Source organism: Tupaia chinensis, unplaced genomic scaffold (assembly GCF_000334495.1).
Source record: "Tupaia chinensis unplaced genomic scaffold, TupChi_1.0 Scaffold143923_1, whole genome shotgun sequence".
NCBI classification, from domain to species: domain Eukaryota; kingdom Metazoa; phylum Chordata; class Mammalia; order Scandentia; family Tupaiidae; genus Tupaia; species Tupaia belangeri.
Window position 1 is genome coordinate 153,449 of NW_006203774.1, and position 15,091 is coordinate 168,539.

Genomic DNA, 15,091 nt, shown 5'->3' on the forward strand with positions numbered 1-15,091 from the left:
GCCCCTGTGCCCCATGCCTTCCCATTGCTCTGTCAGGCCTAAGCTCACAGCTTCCTGGTTGGGTGTGCTGGGTGCTGCCTTTATCCCACCAGAATTCAAACTCTAAGTCAGCCCCAGTACTGGGGCACAGCTGCAGCCCCCTCCGGCCTGGCACCCCAACCCCGACTTCCACTCCCCTGGCGTTTCCACTGCTCTGCCCTGTGTGGCCAGAGGCAAATTTGAAACATCTCCTGTCCGGACGTTTTCCCTCCACAGGCCACTGGCAAGGAAGCTTGGGCTGCGGGAGCCACGGCCGGCCTGCTCCCTCTTCACCTGCCTGTCTTCTGCTCTGTCTGCCAGGCTCCTGCCGCTCCAGCGAGGTGGGGTCCTCCTGCCCTTATGCGTGGTGCGGAGTCTGGGCTGAGTCTTCCTGAGGGCCGGGAGGGCCAGGCCAGCAGGTAAGCAAGAGGAAGGCGCTCGGAGGGGTCGCAGGTGGCCAGGCAAGTCCAGGGCGGAGAGAAAGGCGGGGAGTCGGTGCTGGGCAGGGCTTCCCTAACTGCTGTCTTCCAGGCACGGGCACTTCCTCCCTGGTCCTCCGGGTCTTTGGAAGTAAGCTCCGGGTAGCCAGGGCCTGGCAGGTCTGGCGGCCCTCCAGTGGCCCCTCCCCATCACCGGGGCAGGCCTAGGCCACACTGGAATTCCTCCGTGGGCAGGGTACAGAACCATGGAAACAGGCCAGGCCTCAACGACAGTCAGCTGGGCTGGAGGGCCACCAGTGCCACCTCTCCTGGCTCTTCCAGCTCTCAGCAAGGAGGGGCACAGGTGACAAAGGTGGCAAGTGACAGGCAGAAAAGCATGCGCCCCGTCTGCCCTGCCAGCTCTCAGGGGCCTCCTGGCGCTCCCATACCCCAGGGGGGCCATGCCAGATCATTCAGGAGCCTCGGAGATGTGCTCGCCCTAACCTCCGTGGGAGTGAGACTCCTGCTCCTCCTCCAAAGGCCAGACTGAGGCCCAGGAAAGGTTGTGACCTGTCCAAGGAAGGCCACACAGTGAGAAGGTGGCCCAGCCTGGGCTCGGCTGGGGGTCTGTGCGTGCCAGGTCCTGTGAGCCCAGCTCTGCCTCCGTCATGGGGTGCTTATAATTTCATGTTGTCTCAACATCCGTTTTTAAATAGAAGTTGAGTCACCCTTGACAGTTTCTAATGCCTTTCCCCACTCCAGTAGTGCCAGCTGGTGGCCAGAGATAAGAACGCAGAGAGATCTCTCCCTCCCAGCAGTCTGGGCTCCCGCCCCCTTCCTTTAAAGGGACCATTCAGATGTTTGCCTGTAGAAGTGTCACTCCCAGCCCCACCGTAACACTGTCACCGGCCCACCACGTCCAGCTGCCGCTGCTCCCGGCTAGTGGAACAGGAGGCAAGGCTGGAGAAGGGAGTTCATTCTTTAGGGGCTGGAGGGAGACGGCGAGTGAGCACCCGCAGACGGCCCGGAAAGCTCGGCGTGCTCTCGAGCAGGTGTAGACCCTCCTGCACAGCAGCCAGAGTCTGTGGCCCTCCCTGGGAATGGCCCTGCTTCCCTCAAACACCCACGCTGGCTCCCGTCTGACCTTTCCTCACGTGCCTTCCCAGGACTCCGTGCTGGGTCAGGGGGCTCTCAGTAGAGGCCCTGCCTGTGTGCACCTCCCAGGGCATCCTGCAGGAACTGGGGGACTAAAACTTGCACTTTCACATTGTAGTGGCCACTGAAGTCCCTGTGAGGCCACCCTTGGGGGCTGGGGAGGAGGACCCCGCTGCTCCTCTGGCTAGTTCCCACTGCGTTGATAATGAAACCCTGACCTCCCTAACACCGGGTCAAAGGCTGACTCCATGCACCTGGTAGGGGCAGGGCTGGGAGTCCTCCCATCTGTCCACACTGGGAGGTGAGACAGGTCTGGCGGCCCAGCCCGCAGTATCTGATAGCTCACTGTCTGCTCATGACCTGGGGCAGAGCTTGGACCAGCTCTGTCTCAGATAAAGAAGCAGAGCCCACTGGAAACTGCCCAGTATCCCACTGGTGACGGGCGAGCCGGGATTCGAATGGAGGCTGTGTCGGCGAGATACGTGTGGGCCAGGGCGGAAGGTGGTCTAAGCGGAGCCTCTGCGAAGCTGGGAGGGGGACTTTCAGTCACCAGTGGACACTGCCCTCCATGGAGCCAGCTCCCTGTGCCCAAGAACCCCAAACTGGGGGCGCTGCTCTGCCATTTCACCCCACTGGCCTCTGGGAGGGGCCCCACCAGCAGAGTGTGGGGTGGCCAGGCTCCTCACAGGCAGCCTCAGGACAATCAGCCTGCCGCTGGGTGGCACTGTGGCCTCAGGAAGGGACGGCACCGGAGGAACGCTGCCCAGAAGGGGGGTGCCACTCAGCACTCGGTCCCTCTTCTGAGACCGGGCAAGTGGCTTTTGAGCTAGGGTTACAAAGGGTGAAGAAGTAGCGCCCGCGTCGCAGGACAGGGGCAGACACGGACGCCAAGTTAATCACCCTGTAAGGGACAGTCGGCCCCTGCCGTAGGGGCAGCCCTGCTTCCCAACGCGGGCCCCAGGGCAGGGGTGGCATGTGTTCCTGCATGTGGGGTACCGGGACAGGTCATTCTAGGACAGGGTGGGAGGAGGGGGCAGAGGGAGTGCGGGGAGGTCCCTGAGTCCCGAGGGGGCAGCCTGCAGGGAGCGGGCAGAGGGTAGGCCCAAGGCTTTGGGGCCTTGTCTCCATCAAAGTGCTTAGCGAGGGGGCGTGGAGAAGAGGCCTCTGGTTTAGATATAGATAGAAAAATTGGGGAACCCCCGTTTCCTGTGGGCAAAGGGGACACCTTGCCTTCTGTCCTCTTCTGTGCCTTTCTGGGGCGTGACCTCAGGTCCCAGGTCTGGTCCCAGCTTGCCCTATGGCCTTGGCTGGGACACCATGGCTCCTGGACTCAGTAACTGCTTGTGGAAGAAGGATACTTTGCACAAATATGTTGGAAAATGAAAATGACTGTCCAAAAACCACAGGGTAGAGAAAAAGCAGCTGCTGCTGTTACCCCAGACCTGAACGTGGCCCGGTGGCTGGCGGCAGGTGGGCCTGCCTCAGCCTTTTGCTAAAGGTGTTTTTCGTGCCTCTTGCCCCCTTCGATTGGGGTACTCATTCAATTTGTGCATATACCTTCCATGTACTAAGGATGGTACCACCCGATACGCTGATGATGCTAACAGCAAGGCCTGACTGCTGGGAAGGTGAGACACGCCCCTTCTTAAATGTGCAATCGGAGATACGTAAGGGGAGTTCAGAGGCACCAGGTGCTGCAGCGGGGCAGGAAGGGTTCTGCGGAGCAGTCGAGAGACAAATTCTCAGGCCCCCAAAGTCACGGAAAGCACATCTGTGCATGAGGGCTGCAGACCTCAAGGAAGCCCCCGGGGCCCTCGGAACCTAGCCGTCTACACATAAAGCCGAGTCCTCTCTGCAGTCTGGTCCCGTCTACACAGCTCCTGGTCAGTTTTGAGACTCAGTTTATACACTCTGATATGGTAGCTGAAAGTCTGGGCCACGTTTATTTCTTGACCTTATTGCTGTACAAGTCTTTAATCCTTACTTTCAAAAAAGTAATTGCTTAGGCGCAAGCAGAGATGAGACAGAGGGTGCAGGGCCCGGAGGGCTTTATCTCCCTTAATCCCCGGGGCTTCCCGTCTGCCGACCTCCTTCCCTCCCCTTCCCTCCACCTCGTTATTCAGATAGATAGCACAGAAGTTTCGGCAGTCTTGCAGTGAAATGCACAATCAAAAGCGTCTTTGGAAAGCTGCAGTTCTGTCCTGTACTTGAAGAGGCTACGTGAGGCTAGCTTGCAGCAAAGCCCCGAGGCTGCTCCTGCGTCCGCCTTTGGTGGAGGGGGCAGTTCCTCCAACAGGTGACAGGCTACTCGCTGGGGTTGCCAATCTGACTCAGGGCTAGACGCCGCGGAGGGAGTGTAAAGGGGAGGCCCCTCCTGGGCAAACTCTCAGATCCTCCAAGTCCCCTATCCTCTCTCACCAGCGTCACTTGTAGATGACAAAAGGAGGTGCAGAGTTTCTGCCTGAAATGAGCCACCCTGCCAGGCCTGCCACCTCGGAGGCTGGGACGCCGGGAGAAAGCTGTGTCCTTCGGGTGTGTGGAAGAGACTTCAGTTACGCTGTTCGGGACACTGTAACAGTTAGCCACGGAGCAGGAGGTGTGCACACCAGCCAGAGGCTGGCATGGCAGGAAAGGTGGCTGACTCCCACGCGGCCAAGCTTGTGGTCCAAGTCCCAGACCCGATGGCTAGGGACACACACCGGGGTGTGTGCGTGCAGCCCCAAATCCCCAAAGGCGGGAGAGACGGAGGAGGAGGGAATGAGGCATGACCTTCTCCACGGGGGAGTTTTCTTCCTCCTCTTTCTGTCTCCAGCAAGCGCATACTCTCTCTGGCAAATTTTTTTCAAAAAGAAAATTTTTGAAAATGGAATAGGCTTTGTTCCATCTTCAAAACTGAAATGAAAATGTATGTACTACCCATGAGGCCTGTGGCTGCCTGCTGGTAGCCGGGCCTGCTCAATTTTAGGATGGACTGTGCTCCGAGGACAGAGCCTCAGCCCTGCTTCCCACGGGCCCTGAGCACAGCTGAGAAGAGAGGCCCCCCGCCCAGGCTCCCACCTGCCAGTGCTGGTGACACTGACTTCCCTCCGTGACGGGGCCTGAAATTCATACGGTCTTTCTTTTTCCCTTTTAGTTGCCAGAGGGTGCACACACTAGCAAGAGAGAAAACGAGCACTCCTCAGTGCTCCTCCTCCTCCACTTCTCCATCCTGTCAGGATTTGGGGCACACGCACACACGTGCCCAGCATGTTTTTCAAGCTGCTGGGGCTGAGATTTGTGTTTTTGTTGTAAGTTTTTATTTTTCCAAATGTACAGTGGTTGTGCCTGTGAACGCGTCTTCCCCAGCAGCTGGGGCATTTCTGGGGTAATTCCCTGCGCTCTGTACCTGGAAGCGAGCTTGCCAAGTCCTTACTAAGGAGCGGCTGAAGTGCTGCCCTGGCCGGGAACCCCGAGTCTTCGGCCTCCCCGAGACCACAGCCCGGGTTATGAGCTATAGTTGGGAGCGTCTTTGCAGAGTCTGTCATATGGAGCTCTGTCAGACAAGACCAGGTTATTGAGCTTGTCCCGAACTTGGCCTTTGGGCCACGTCTTTTTGGCTTTGCCCCCAGGTTTGCTCACTGGGTCTTTGTTCTTGGCCGACTTCCCGGCGTCTTTCTTCTTCCTCTCATCCTGGGGTGGCATCGCAGAGCCAGGAGAGCAGCAGCAGCCACTGCAGCCTCACTAAGATCAGGGCTGCTATTTGAGCTGTGGCTGGCCATGTGGGATCCAGCTCCCTTAACGAGACCACGGGACCGTCCCTATGCAAGCTTTCAATCAACAGCAGTTCCAGAATTTCTGAGTGCACATGCTTTTCACCCAGCTGTCCCGTTTGGAGGTGGCAGTGGTAACAGTGCTCCGTGACCCTGGGCCCACACAGGGAGGCCGGGGGTCATGGGGCAGTCTCCCTGTACATGTCCAACAGGCCAGCATGCCCGTGATCCAGGCTGACTGGGGACAGCCGTAGAGCATGATCTGAAGGCCCTGTGAAGTAGGGTGCCCTTCCTTTTTCTCTCTTTCATGGAAGAAATAAATGTTTTTAAAAAGGCCACTCCATTTATCTAAATTTCCTCTGGAAGCATTTGCACAACTGAGCAAAGACGGATGTGCAAGGATGTTTCTTATTATTGGTACTTACTGTGTAGGTGAATTTAAGAAGCAGGAAGTCCATCACCAGTAAATAGATTTAGAAACTGTGGCTTGGGCCAGCAGGTGGCATGGTGGCTAAAGTGCTGGATTCCCATGTGGCCACCCACAGTTCAAGTCCCAAACCCAGTCACTTGAAAATCACAAGAGATAAATCGAGGTTTTAATAAAGAAAGAGAAACTATGGCTTACCCATATGATAGAGTACCATGTAGTCATCTCAAAGGGTGAGGTAGACCTGGAGTCCTGGATGCACGCCTGTGTGCCTGGGTAGGTCACCGGGTGAGAAATCCAGATTAAAAACTTGTACCTTCTCAGGCCAGCCCATAGCCTAGTGGTTAAGCGAGCCAGGTCTTCCATAGGCAACTGTGGTTCAAATCCTGGCCCGTGTGGCTTGAAAAACACACCAAGTGCATGTGCATGTGAGCCCCAAATCCCAGTGGGATGGGGAAATGGACAAGGGGTCGCAGCATGGCCGTGCTCCTCTGGGGGCTGCTCTCCCTCTCTGTCTCTCCGTTTTTCTCTGGCGAGTATACGCCCTTCAGCAATCAAAAAGAATCGTGGCTAGCTTAGGGTGCATTTAAAGTTTTCTGTTTAATATACTTCTGGATTAAAAAATTTGTTTCTTTTATGATATACCTTAGTATTATGATCAGTAAAAAATAGGGTCCCCATGACCCAGTGGTTAAGGAAGCTGGATCCCCAATCCCAGCCAAGCAGTTTGAAAACACCCCAGGACACGTGCACACGTGCCCCAGATCTCGGCAGGACGGAGAATGGAGGAGGAAGGGCCACAACATGACCACGCCCCATTGGAAGGTGCTTTCCCACCCTGGTGAGCCCACGCTCCCACTGGTGGTTAAAAATAAAAATAAATGTAAAAAGTGAAAAATAAGTCAAGTCGCTGAGAACAGATAATAACGGGGTTCCTGTTTGAAGAGAAAACAAGCATTCCAGCACTTTAACCTCCGGCCAGGCCAGAGGACCAGTCACTTCATCTCAGTCTCGCGGTGCGTGCCTCGACAGAGAGCGTGCCAGGGTCACACGGGCAGAGCGTGTGCTCGGGTCGCTCCTGTTAGGCGTTCCCCAAGGAAGTTTCATCTTGTCTTCCTTTGCTTTCACGGGAGTCAGCCCCTGTGCCCGAGATCATCAGGCAGAACTCTCTCGTCCTGTATCTTCCTGCCGCAGGCGCTGTCAGCACCCTGCCCCTGCCCTCTTACCCTTTATCATCTCATTGCTAGTTGGCCTGATTTCTGAATGCCAGCACCTGCATCTAATTGCCCGAAAACATGCTCTGCCCTTCGAAACAGGCCAGAAGTAGCAGCGTTAATGCTTCCTGGCAGCCGCCCTCTACTCTCTGGCAGGAGCTGGACAGAAATACTCCGGCTCCCTTGGTCTCCAAGGGAGCTGGCATTGAGGTGCTCCAGGCCAGCGTCCAGAGTCCCACGGAGGGACTCTCCCCATCGCCTGTAATGACGGCTTGCTTGGTAACACACTAGATTCTCTCACTGACCCACTCCCTTGCTGAGGTCTTCAGGGATTCCTTCCCCAATAAATAACTTTACTTAAATCCTTATCTCAGAGCCTGCTTCTGCAATTACTCAAACGAAGACACTGCGCTTTGTTGGAAAATAAAAAGCACCAGCCGGGACGAAGGAGCCCAGAGGGTGGGGGTGACAACCACACCTCAGTTGGCCCTTTGATGCTGGGTAGGGCTGTGACCGCCTGGGAAGATTCTCTCAAAGCGCTGCTTCTCTAGGTCAGGATTTGGCAAACATATTCTGTAAAGGTCCAGGTAGTAAATATTGGGTTTGGGCCAGCCTGTGGCCTGGTGGTTAAGGAAGTTGGATCACACATGGCCAGCCATATAGTTTGAGTCTCAGGCCCAGCAGATTGAAAAACATGCACATGTGCATGTATGTCCCTAATCCCCAAAGGAGGGAAAAACAGACGAAAAGGGACTGGGGAGTGACCGCACCCCATTGGGAGGTGCTTTCTCTCGGTTCTGTCTCTCTCTGGCAGGTGAAGTGACCCCTGGCAAAAAAAAAAACAAAAACAAAAAAAAAAAAAACCCCCCCCCGCGGAAAAAAAAAAAAAAAAAAAAAAAAAAAAAAAAAGAAAGAAAAGGGTTGAGGGGCCTTCTGGCCTTCCTGCAATCGCTGCACTCCTCTACACAGAAGTGCAGACAACATGTACGGGGGCAGGCCGGCTGTCCCAACAATACTTCATTTGCAGAAAAGGCATCAGGTCAGACGTGGCCCTCCGGCTGCAGTTGACTGACTCCCGGGCAGAGCAGTAGGGGACCCAGTGTGGGGTGCCGAGCAAGGCTGGCGGGTGCTGCTTGGGCTCCCTGGGCCCAGAGACAGAGCTCCTGCCCGAGCGGCACCTGGCTGTGCAACCGAGGCAGGAAATGGTGCACATCTCTGTCCACGGAGGCCACGCCACGTTTCACTCCCAAGCCTGAGAAAAGTTTTCTACTTCACTTTTATGCTAACAAACCCCTTCTTCCTAATGGAAAGTATATGGACCTACCAGGATGAAATAAAACTATACACACACACATACACATACTTACACACACACATACACACACATACACATACATACACACACACACAATACACACGCACACGCACACTCACACACATACACATACACACTCACACACATACACACATACACACACATACACACACATATACACACGCACATACACATACATACACACACACACACACACACACACATATAGAAAACCCACCAGAAAGGCAGTCAATATTTTTTGTTTGTTTATTTTGTGTATCTTAGAGAGATTTTTACTGTAGCACTCTTGTGCTCACCAGAGAGACAGAGACAGAGAAATAGAAAGCGAGAAATCACCCCGCAGGGGCGATGGCCACATCACAATCCCTTCTCCTCCTGTCTCCTCTCAGGATTTGGGGCACACATGCACACACACTCAGTGTGAATTTTAAGCCTTCGGGTCTAGGACTAGAACCGCGGTTGACGACATGGGAGTCCAGCAACATAATAATTACGCCATCTGCTGGCCCCAGAAAGTCAATATTTTAAAAGACATGTAAAATGATCAATTTTGGAGAAAGAAGGAGAAGGGATTGCAGCATGGCAACCCCTCTGGGGGATGATTTCTCACTTTCTCTCTCTAGAGAGCACTCGTGCCCTATAGCAAAAATCTATCTAAAAATAAATAAATAAATAAATTTGATGTATACTTTAAGACAAGAAATACGAAACTTGATTACAAATAATTTATGACACAATAAATGGCGTCTGCTTTTGGGACTTGGCACGCAGTGGACAGAGGCGTGAGAAAACTCTTCCTTTTGGTGCTGAACAGTGCAGAGCCCGATCCGCCACACGGGAGCTGATCCCAAGATGGGAGAAGTGAGGCTCGAGGTGGTGCAGGGGCAGAACGCGACACTGTGAGGCTGACCAGAGGGGGCGGTCCCAGGCTCGCGTCCACTGCGTCTGCACATCCATGACCCAGGGCTGGCAGAAGCTAGCAGGGCATTGGGGCATCTTGATCCAGACCAGCGGGAGTGCTTTCTTTTGCTCACAGAATAAGTAAATAAACTTAAAAAAAAGAAAGAAAGAAAGAAAGAAAGAAAGAAAGAAAGAAAGAAAGAAAGGAAGAAAGGAAGAAAGGAAGAAAGGAAGAAAGGAAGAAAGGAAGAAAGGAAGAAAGGAAGAAAGAAAGAAAGAAAGAAAGAAAGAAAGAAAGAAAGAAAAAAAGAAAGAAAGGAAGAAAGGAAGAAAGAAAAGAAAAAGGTGGTAAGTAAGTAAGACAATAGTTACGTCAGTAAGACAATAGTTCTCAATGGTGTAGGCCACCTAACCTGGTAACACACATTCTGGAAAATTTGCAGATAAACCAGCAAAACTAGTCATCCTTCCAACTTCCAGAAAGAATTCTCCCCAGCAAGGTTCAAGCAGACCCTAGGCCATGTTCCAAGGCCAGGGGTGGGAGGTTGGTTTGTGAGCTTGGCCCAGAAGGCAGTGAGCCCTGGAATAAGAATAGGCCATGTCAAAGTAGCTTTGTTGTCTTGGACGGTGCTACTGAGCCAGTGGGTCAGGAAATGCAGAAGACAGAGGTATGGCAGAAGCTTATTTTGAGATTTAACCTGGGGCCAGTCAATGACTTGGGGGTTAAGATGCTGGATCCCAGGGCTGGCAAGTGGCATGGTGATTGGGATGTTGGGTTCCCACATGGTCGACCGCGGTTCAATCCTGGAGCTGGTGGCTTGCTTTCTCACTTTCTCTCTCTCTCCTCAGAAAATTAAATAATAATAGTAATACTAAATAAAATTAAATAATTCTTTAAAAAAATAATAAAGATGCTGGAGCCCACAAGGCCAACTGTGCAGTCTGAGCCCCGATCCCAGCAGTTTGAAAAACATATTGAATATTTGTGCCTTCCTGCCCAAAAATCCCCAAAGAAGAATGAAGGAGGAGGGATTGCAATGTGGCCATCCCTTCCTGGGGGAATGCCTTCCTACTTTCCCTCTCTCTCTTTATTTCTTCCAGGGAGGGCACGCAGCCTCTGGCAAAATTAAAAAAGGAAAGAGAACACCCAGCAGGCCGGTCTCTGGGGCAGTCAGGGGCATACTGAACTGCTGTGCTGGAAGATAACTGTAAGTTCAGGTCCCAGTCCAGCTGACCTGGAAAGTGCCGGGTGTGGGCATGCGTGCCAAAATCTCGAGGGGCTGGGGGGCTGAGGAAAGCAGATCGTGGCGTGACGAAACCCTGCAAGAGCACTCCTCTCTGACTCTCTCTGTCTCTGTCTCTCACAGGCATGTGCACCCTCTCCACTAGGAGTAAGATAAGTAAGCTTAAGGAAAATGCCAAGGCACACCATAGACTGAACGAAATATCTCCAATGCTCACACCTGACAGAAGACTTAACCAGCACATAGAAAAAAACTTCCAGTCCAGGAAGGAGAGAAAAGGCCACTAAAATATGGACAGAAGCCTCCTCCGAGAAGATAATGTGAGTGGCCACTAAACAACGAGGAGGTGCTCGCCCTCTGTGATCACTGGGGAAGCAGACATTAAGGCTAGGATGGAGCGCCTCCGCACACCACATCGCCCCGGTGAGACGGGCCGCTGGTGCGTGGGTACAGACCGTCCGGGACATGCATACTCCGGAAGGGATGTGAAATGCTGAAGCCAATTAGAAAAATAGTTCAGAAATGATAGAGACCACCCTCTTCTCTGCACAAACTTTTCCCTTCTGCCATTTCATGAAGGGACTTTGGACTTTCCAGCCCAGAACGGGTCTTGCTATGTTGCCCAAGCTGGCCTCAAACTCGAGACTCTCCTGCCTCAGCCTCCAGAGTCCTGGGAGGACAGAACAAAAGGCTGCAATACCGCGCACTTCCCTGGCCGGACCCACCTGCTGGTCAGCATCTTGTCCTTCAACAGAGAGGGACGTGCTCCAGTTTCCTCCAGTTCCTGCGTCTCCACCATATCCCTGGGAAGAGTTGCAGTGTTCAGAAAAAAAAAAAAAAAAAGAAAGAAAGAAAGAAACAGCTCAACAGCACAGGCAGGAACTTTGAAACAAGAGAACGAGTTTGGGTGTGGTTGACGAACTGCCCCAGATAAATGTAAGACACGTAACTACAAATGATGGTACATGGCCAGGATTTCTTTCCCATACATGACCTAATTATAAAGTTTCTAAAATTGTTTATTAGATGTGCTTTTGCCTCAGAGACAGAATGAGAGAGAGGGAGAAGGCACCCCTACGAGGAGGTGGTCACGCCGTAATCCCCTCTTCATTTCCCCAGACCGTTGGCATTTGGGACATGCATGTACACGGGCCTGACGTTTTTCAGACTTCGGGAACCAGGATTCAAATTGTATTTGGCCACAGGGGACCCAGCTTCCTTCACCACTAAGCTATGGAACCACCCTCTTCTTTTCATTTTTTAATGATTTCTTTTCTGACAATCAATATACAGAATTATAAATCAATATTAAATAGAATATCAACAGTTTTTCAAACTCTTTCTTTTTTTTTTCCTTGAGAGGTTTTTGCTATAGGGCGTGTGCGCTCGTCAGACAGACAGAGAGAGACAGAGAGACAGAAAGCGAGAAATCACCCTCCAGGGGGGATGGTCATGCCGCAATCCCTTCTCCTCCATTTTCCTCTCAGGATCTTGGGCACGCACGCACACACGCCTGGCGTGAGTTTAAGCCACCGGGTCCGGGACACGAACCGCGGTCGACTACGTGGGAGTCCAGCGACATAGCCACTACGCTAACTGCTGGTCCCCAAACTCTATTTCTTAAACACTGTTTTCAAGTGTCATGAAAGGAATCACGTATCTCTTACATTACTTATTCCTAAGTCTGAGTTTCTTGATTTTGGATTTCATGAAACAGTTTCATATATATATTTCATATATATACATGGTGTGTACTCATATATATTATATATATAAATTATATATACATGAGTACACACCATGTACTCATATAAACAGTTATATATATGTGTGTGTGTGTATAGTATATATATACATTTTTAAACTAATTTTGCCAGAAATGCATGTTTAAAAAACAAAACCCACAGGGCCAGCAGATGGCGTAGCAGTTACGTCTCTGGTGTCCCACACAGCAGACCGTAGTTTGAGTACCAGACTCGGAGGCTTGATAATCACCAAACACGTGTGCCCAAAATCTGAGGGGAGAGTGGAGAAGGGATTGTGGTGTGGTCATATCCCCTGGGGGGTGATTTCTCTCTTCCTCTCTCACTGTCTCTGTCTCTCTCTGGTGAGTACACTTACCTTAAGGCAAAAAACTCTTTTTTAAAAAAATCACTATGTATATTACATAATTTGTAAGAGAAAGAAGCCTGGTCAAATGGAAAAAAGTGGAAAGGATATATAGTCCTTAAGTTGAATAAACAGTTTCACAAACAAAAACAAAACAAAATGAAATTGGCAGGTTTTTTAATATATATATGTAAATTTAGACATATTGTCAGGATGAAACTCAGCAATTGCATTCTCAAGAGAAAGGAAATACATTGTTACACTTGTACATGAATATCCATAATAGCTTTATTCTTTTTTAGAGAGATTTTTTTCTTTTGCTACAGGGTGGGTGAGCTTCCCAAAGGCAGAGACGGAGGGAAAGTGACAAATCACTTTGTGGGGTTGGCCACACCACAATCCCACCTTCCATTCTCCTCCCAGGATCTTAAACACATACCCTGCACCGGCGTGAGTTTCAAGCCTCTGGGTCCGGGACTAGAACCGTGGTGGGCCATGTGGGAGTCCAGTGCCTTAAGCACCATGGCATCTGCTGGCCCCTAAACGAATTTATTATTTATTTATTTATTTATTTATTTAATTGATTTATTATTTTCAATTTGCTACAGGACATGTGCACTCATCAGAGAGAGACAGAGAGAAGGAAAGTGAGAAAGCGAACCACCAGGTCCAGGACTTGTACGTGACTGACAGTGTGGGAGTCTAATGCCTAAACCACCATGCCACCTGCTGGCCCCCCTAAACTGTTTAAGTTTTCAAATTTGTCTAGAAAAATATCACAATTCATCTCCATAGGTCAATCTCCCTAGTAATAAAGACCTTCTGTGAATCAAAAAGTCAGACCATTTAATAGAAAGTGCAAAGGAGAAATGCATATAGCTTTTAGAAAAAAGCAACACACGTTGTCTTTAATCGTAAAAAACGCGCAGCTTCACTGGTAGCAAAAGAATCGCAAGTCGACACCACTCTGAGATCACGTTTCTCACCTACCAGATTGGCAAAGATCCAAAAAGGCTGACAGCATCCTCCCTCGCGGTGGGAAGACAGGCATGCTCATACACAGTGCATCTGGTTGCAGAATGGCATCTCCCACTGAGAAGGGAATCTGGCAATACCCAGCCTACACACAGCTGCACGTGCACTTTGACCCCACGGCCCCAACCGGGGAATGCATCGTGACAGATCTTCTTGCATGTAAGCAGAAAGCGTATTTACAAGGCGGTTGGTTGCACATTGCATGTATTCGCTGTAAGATTGTTTGTTGTACTACAGTGTTTACCAAGGTTGTCTGCTGTATGAGGAAGCTTATTTACTCTAAGATTGATTTTAATAGTAAAATAGCAGAAATACCTCCAAGTGTCTTTCTGCTGGAATTTGATTGAATGAGCCATGGTTCATCTATCTAGTAGCTATAAGAACTAACTAAATAAATAAAATAAGAAGCCTTTATTTATTTTTTAAATTTTGCTACAGGTCACATGTGTGAGAGCCAGAAAGAGGGAAAGTGAGAAAGCCCCCCCAGGAGGGATGGCCATGTTGCGATCTCTTTTCCTCCGTTCTCCCCTTGGGATTTTGGGCAGCATGCACATGCACCTGACATGTTTTGTAAGCTGCTAGGTCCTGGACTTGAACTGTGCAGCTGGCCATGTGGGACCCAGTCGCGTTAACCACCACACCACTTAGCTGGTCCAAAGCTCTTTCTATAATATAGTGACATGAAAAGTTCTGTAGAAAATAATGTTAAATGAAAAGGTAGGGCATAGAACAGTCAAAATATTATATAGCATGGTACCTGTTTTTATAAGAAAGAAAAGGAAAGAAGAATATCTGTTTATAAGTGGCAGATCCAATAGGATTTTGATGTCACAACCCACCCCTAGCTTTCGCCAGGCCTGAATCATAGGCAGGCGTGTGCCTTGTGTCCTCAGAGACATTCCCACATCCAGCTCAGAACCTCCCTCGCGGGCTTGCCCTGCACTGCTGCACTGGGCCACTTCTCCATCCGAACACCGTCGACTTTTTTTTTCTTTTTTTGAAGAAAATAGCAGAAATAGCAAAGCACGTGCGCTCGCCAGAAAGACAGAGAGAGACAGAAAAATAGAAAGTGAGAATTTACCCCCCAGAGGGGATGGCCACGCCGCAATCCCTTCTCCTCCATTCTCCTCTCGGGATCTTGGGCACGCACGCACACGTGCCCGGCGTGAGTTTAAGCCACCGGGTCTGGGACTCGGACTGCGATAGACTACATGGGAGTCCAGAGACATAGCCATTACACTAACTGCTGGTCCCTCACCCTTGACTTTTAAGAGTGCCAGTCAGGGCATGGTCGTTAAGGCAGCTAGGTCCCACATGGCCGACTTCGTGGTTCAAGTCCTGGACCCAGCGGCTTGATAACCATGCCAGGTATGTGTGCATACTTGCCCAAAATCCCAAAAGGAGGGAGAGATGGAGGAGAAGGGATTGCGGTGTGACCATTCCCCATGTGGGGGGGGGAGGGGCTTTCTCACTTTCTCTAACACT

General features: G+C 51.1%; 1 long non-coding RNA gene across 1 annotated transcript; it reads left to right on the forward strand.

The window, feature by feature from the left end:
* Nucleotides 1-18: 18 nt before the first annotated feature.
* Nucleotides 19-11,784, forward strand: LOC114005518 (uncharacterized). Its single transcript, XR_003547364.1, has 3 exons — nt 19-437; nt 10,320-10,426; nt 10,586-11,784. It is a non-coding gene; the product is annotated as an uncharacterized LOC114005518 (long non-coding RNA).
* Nucleotides 11,785-15,091: the final 3,307 nt, after the last annotated feature.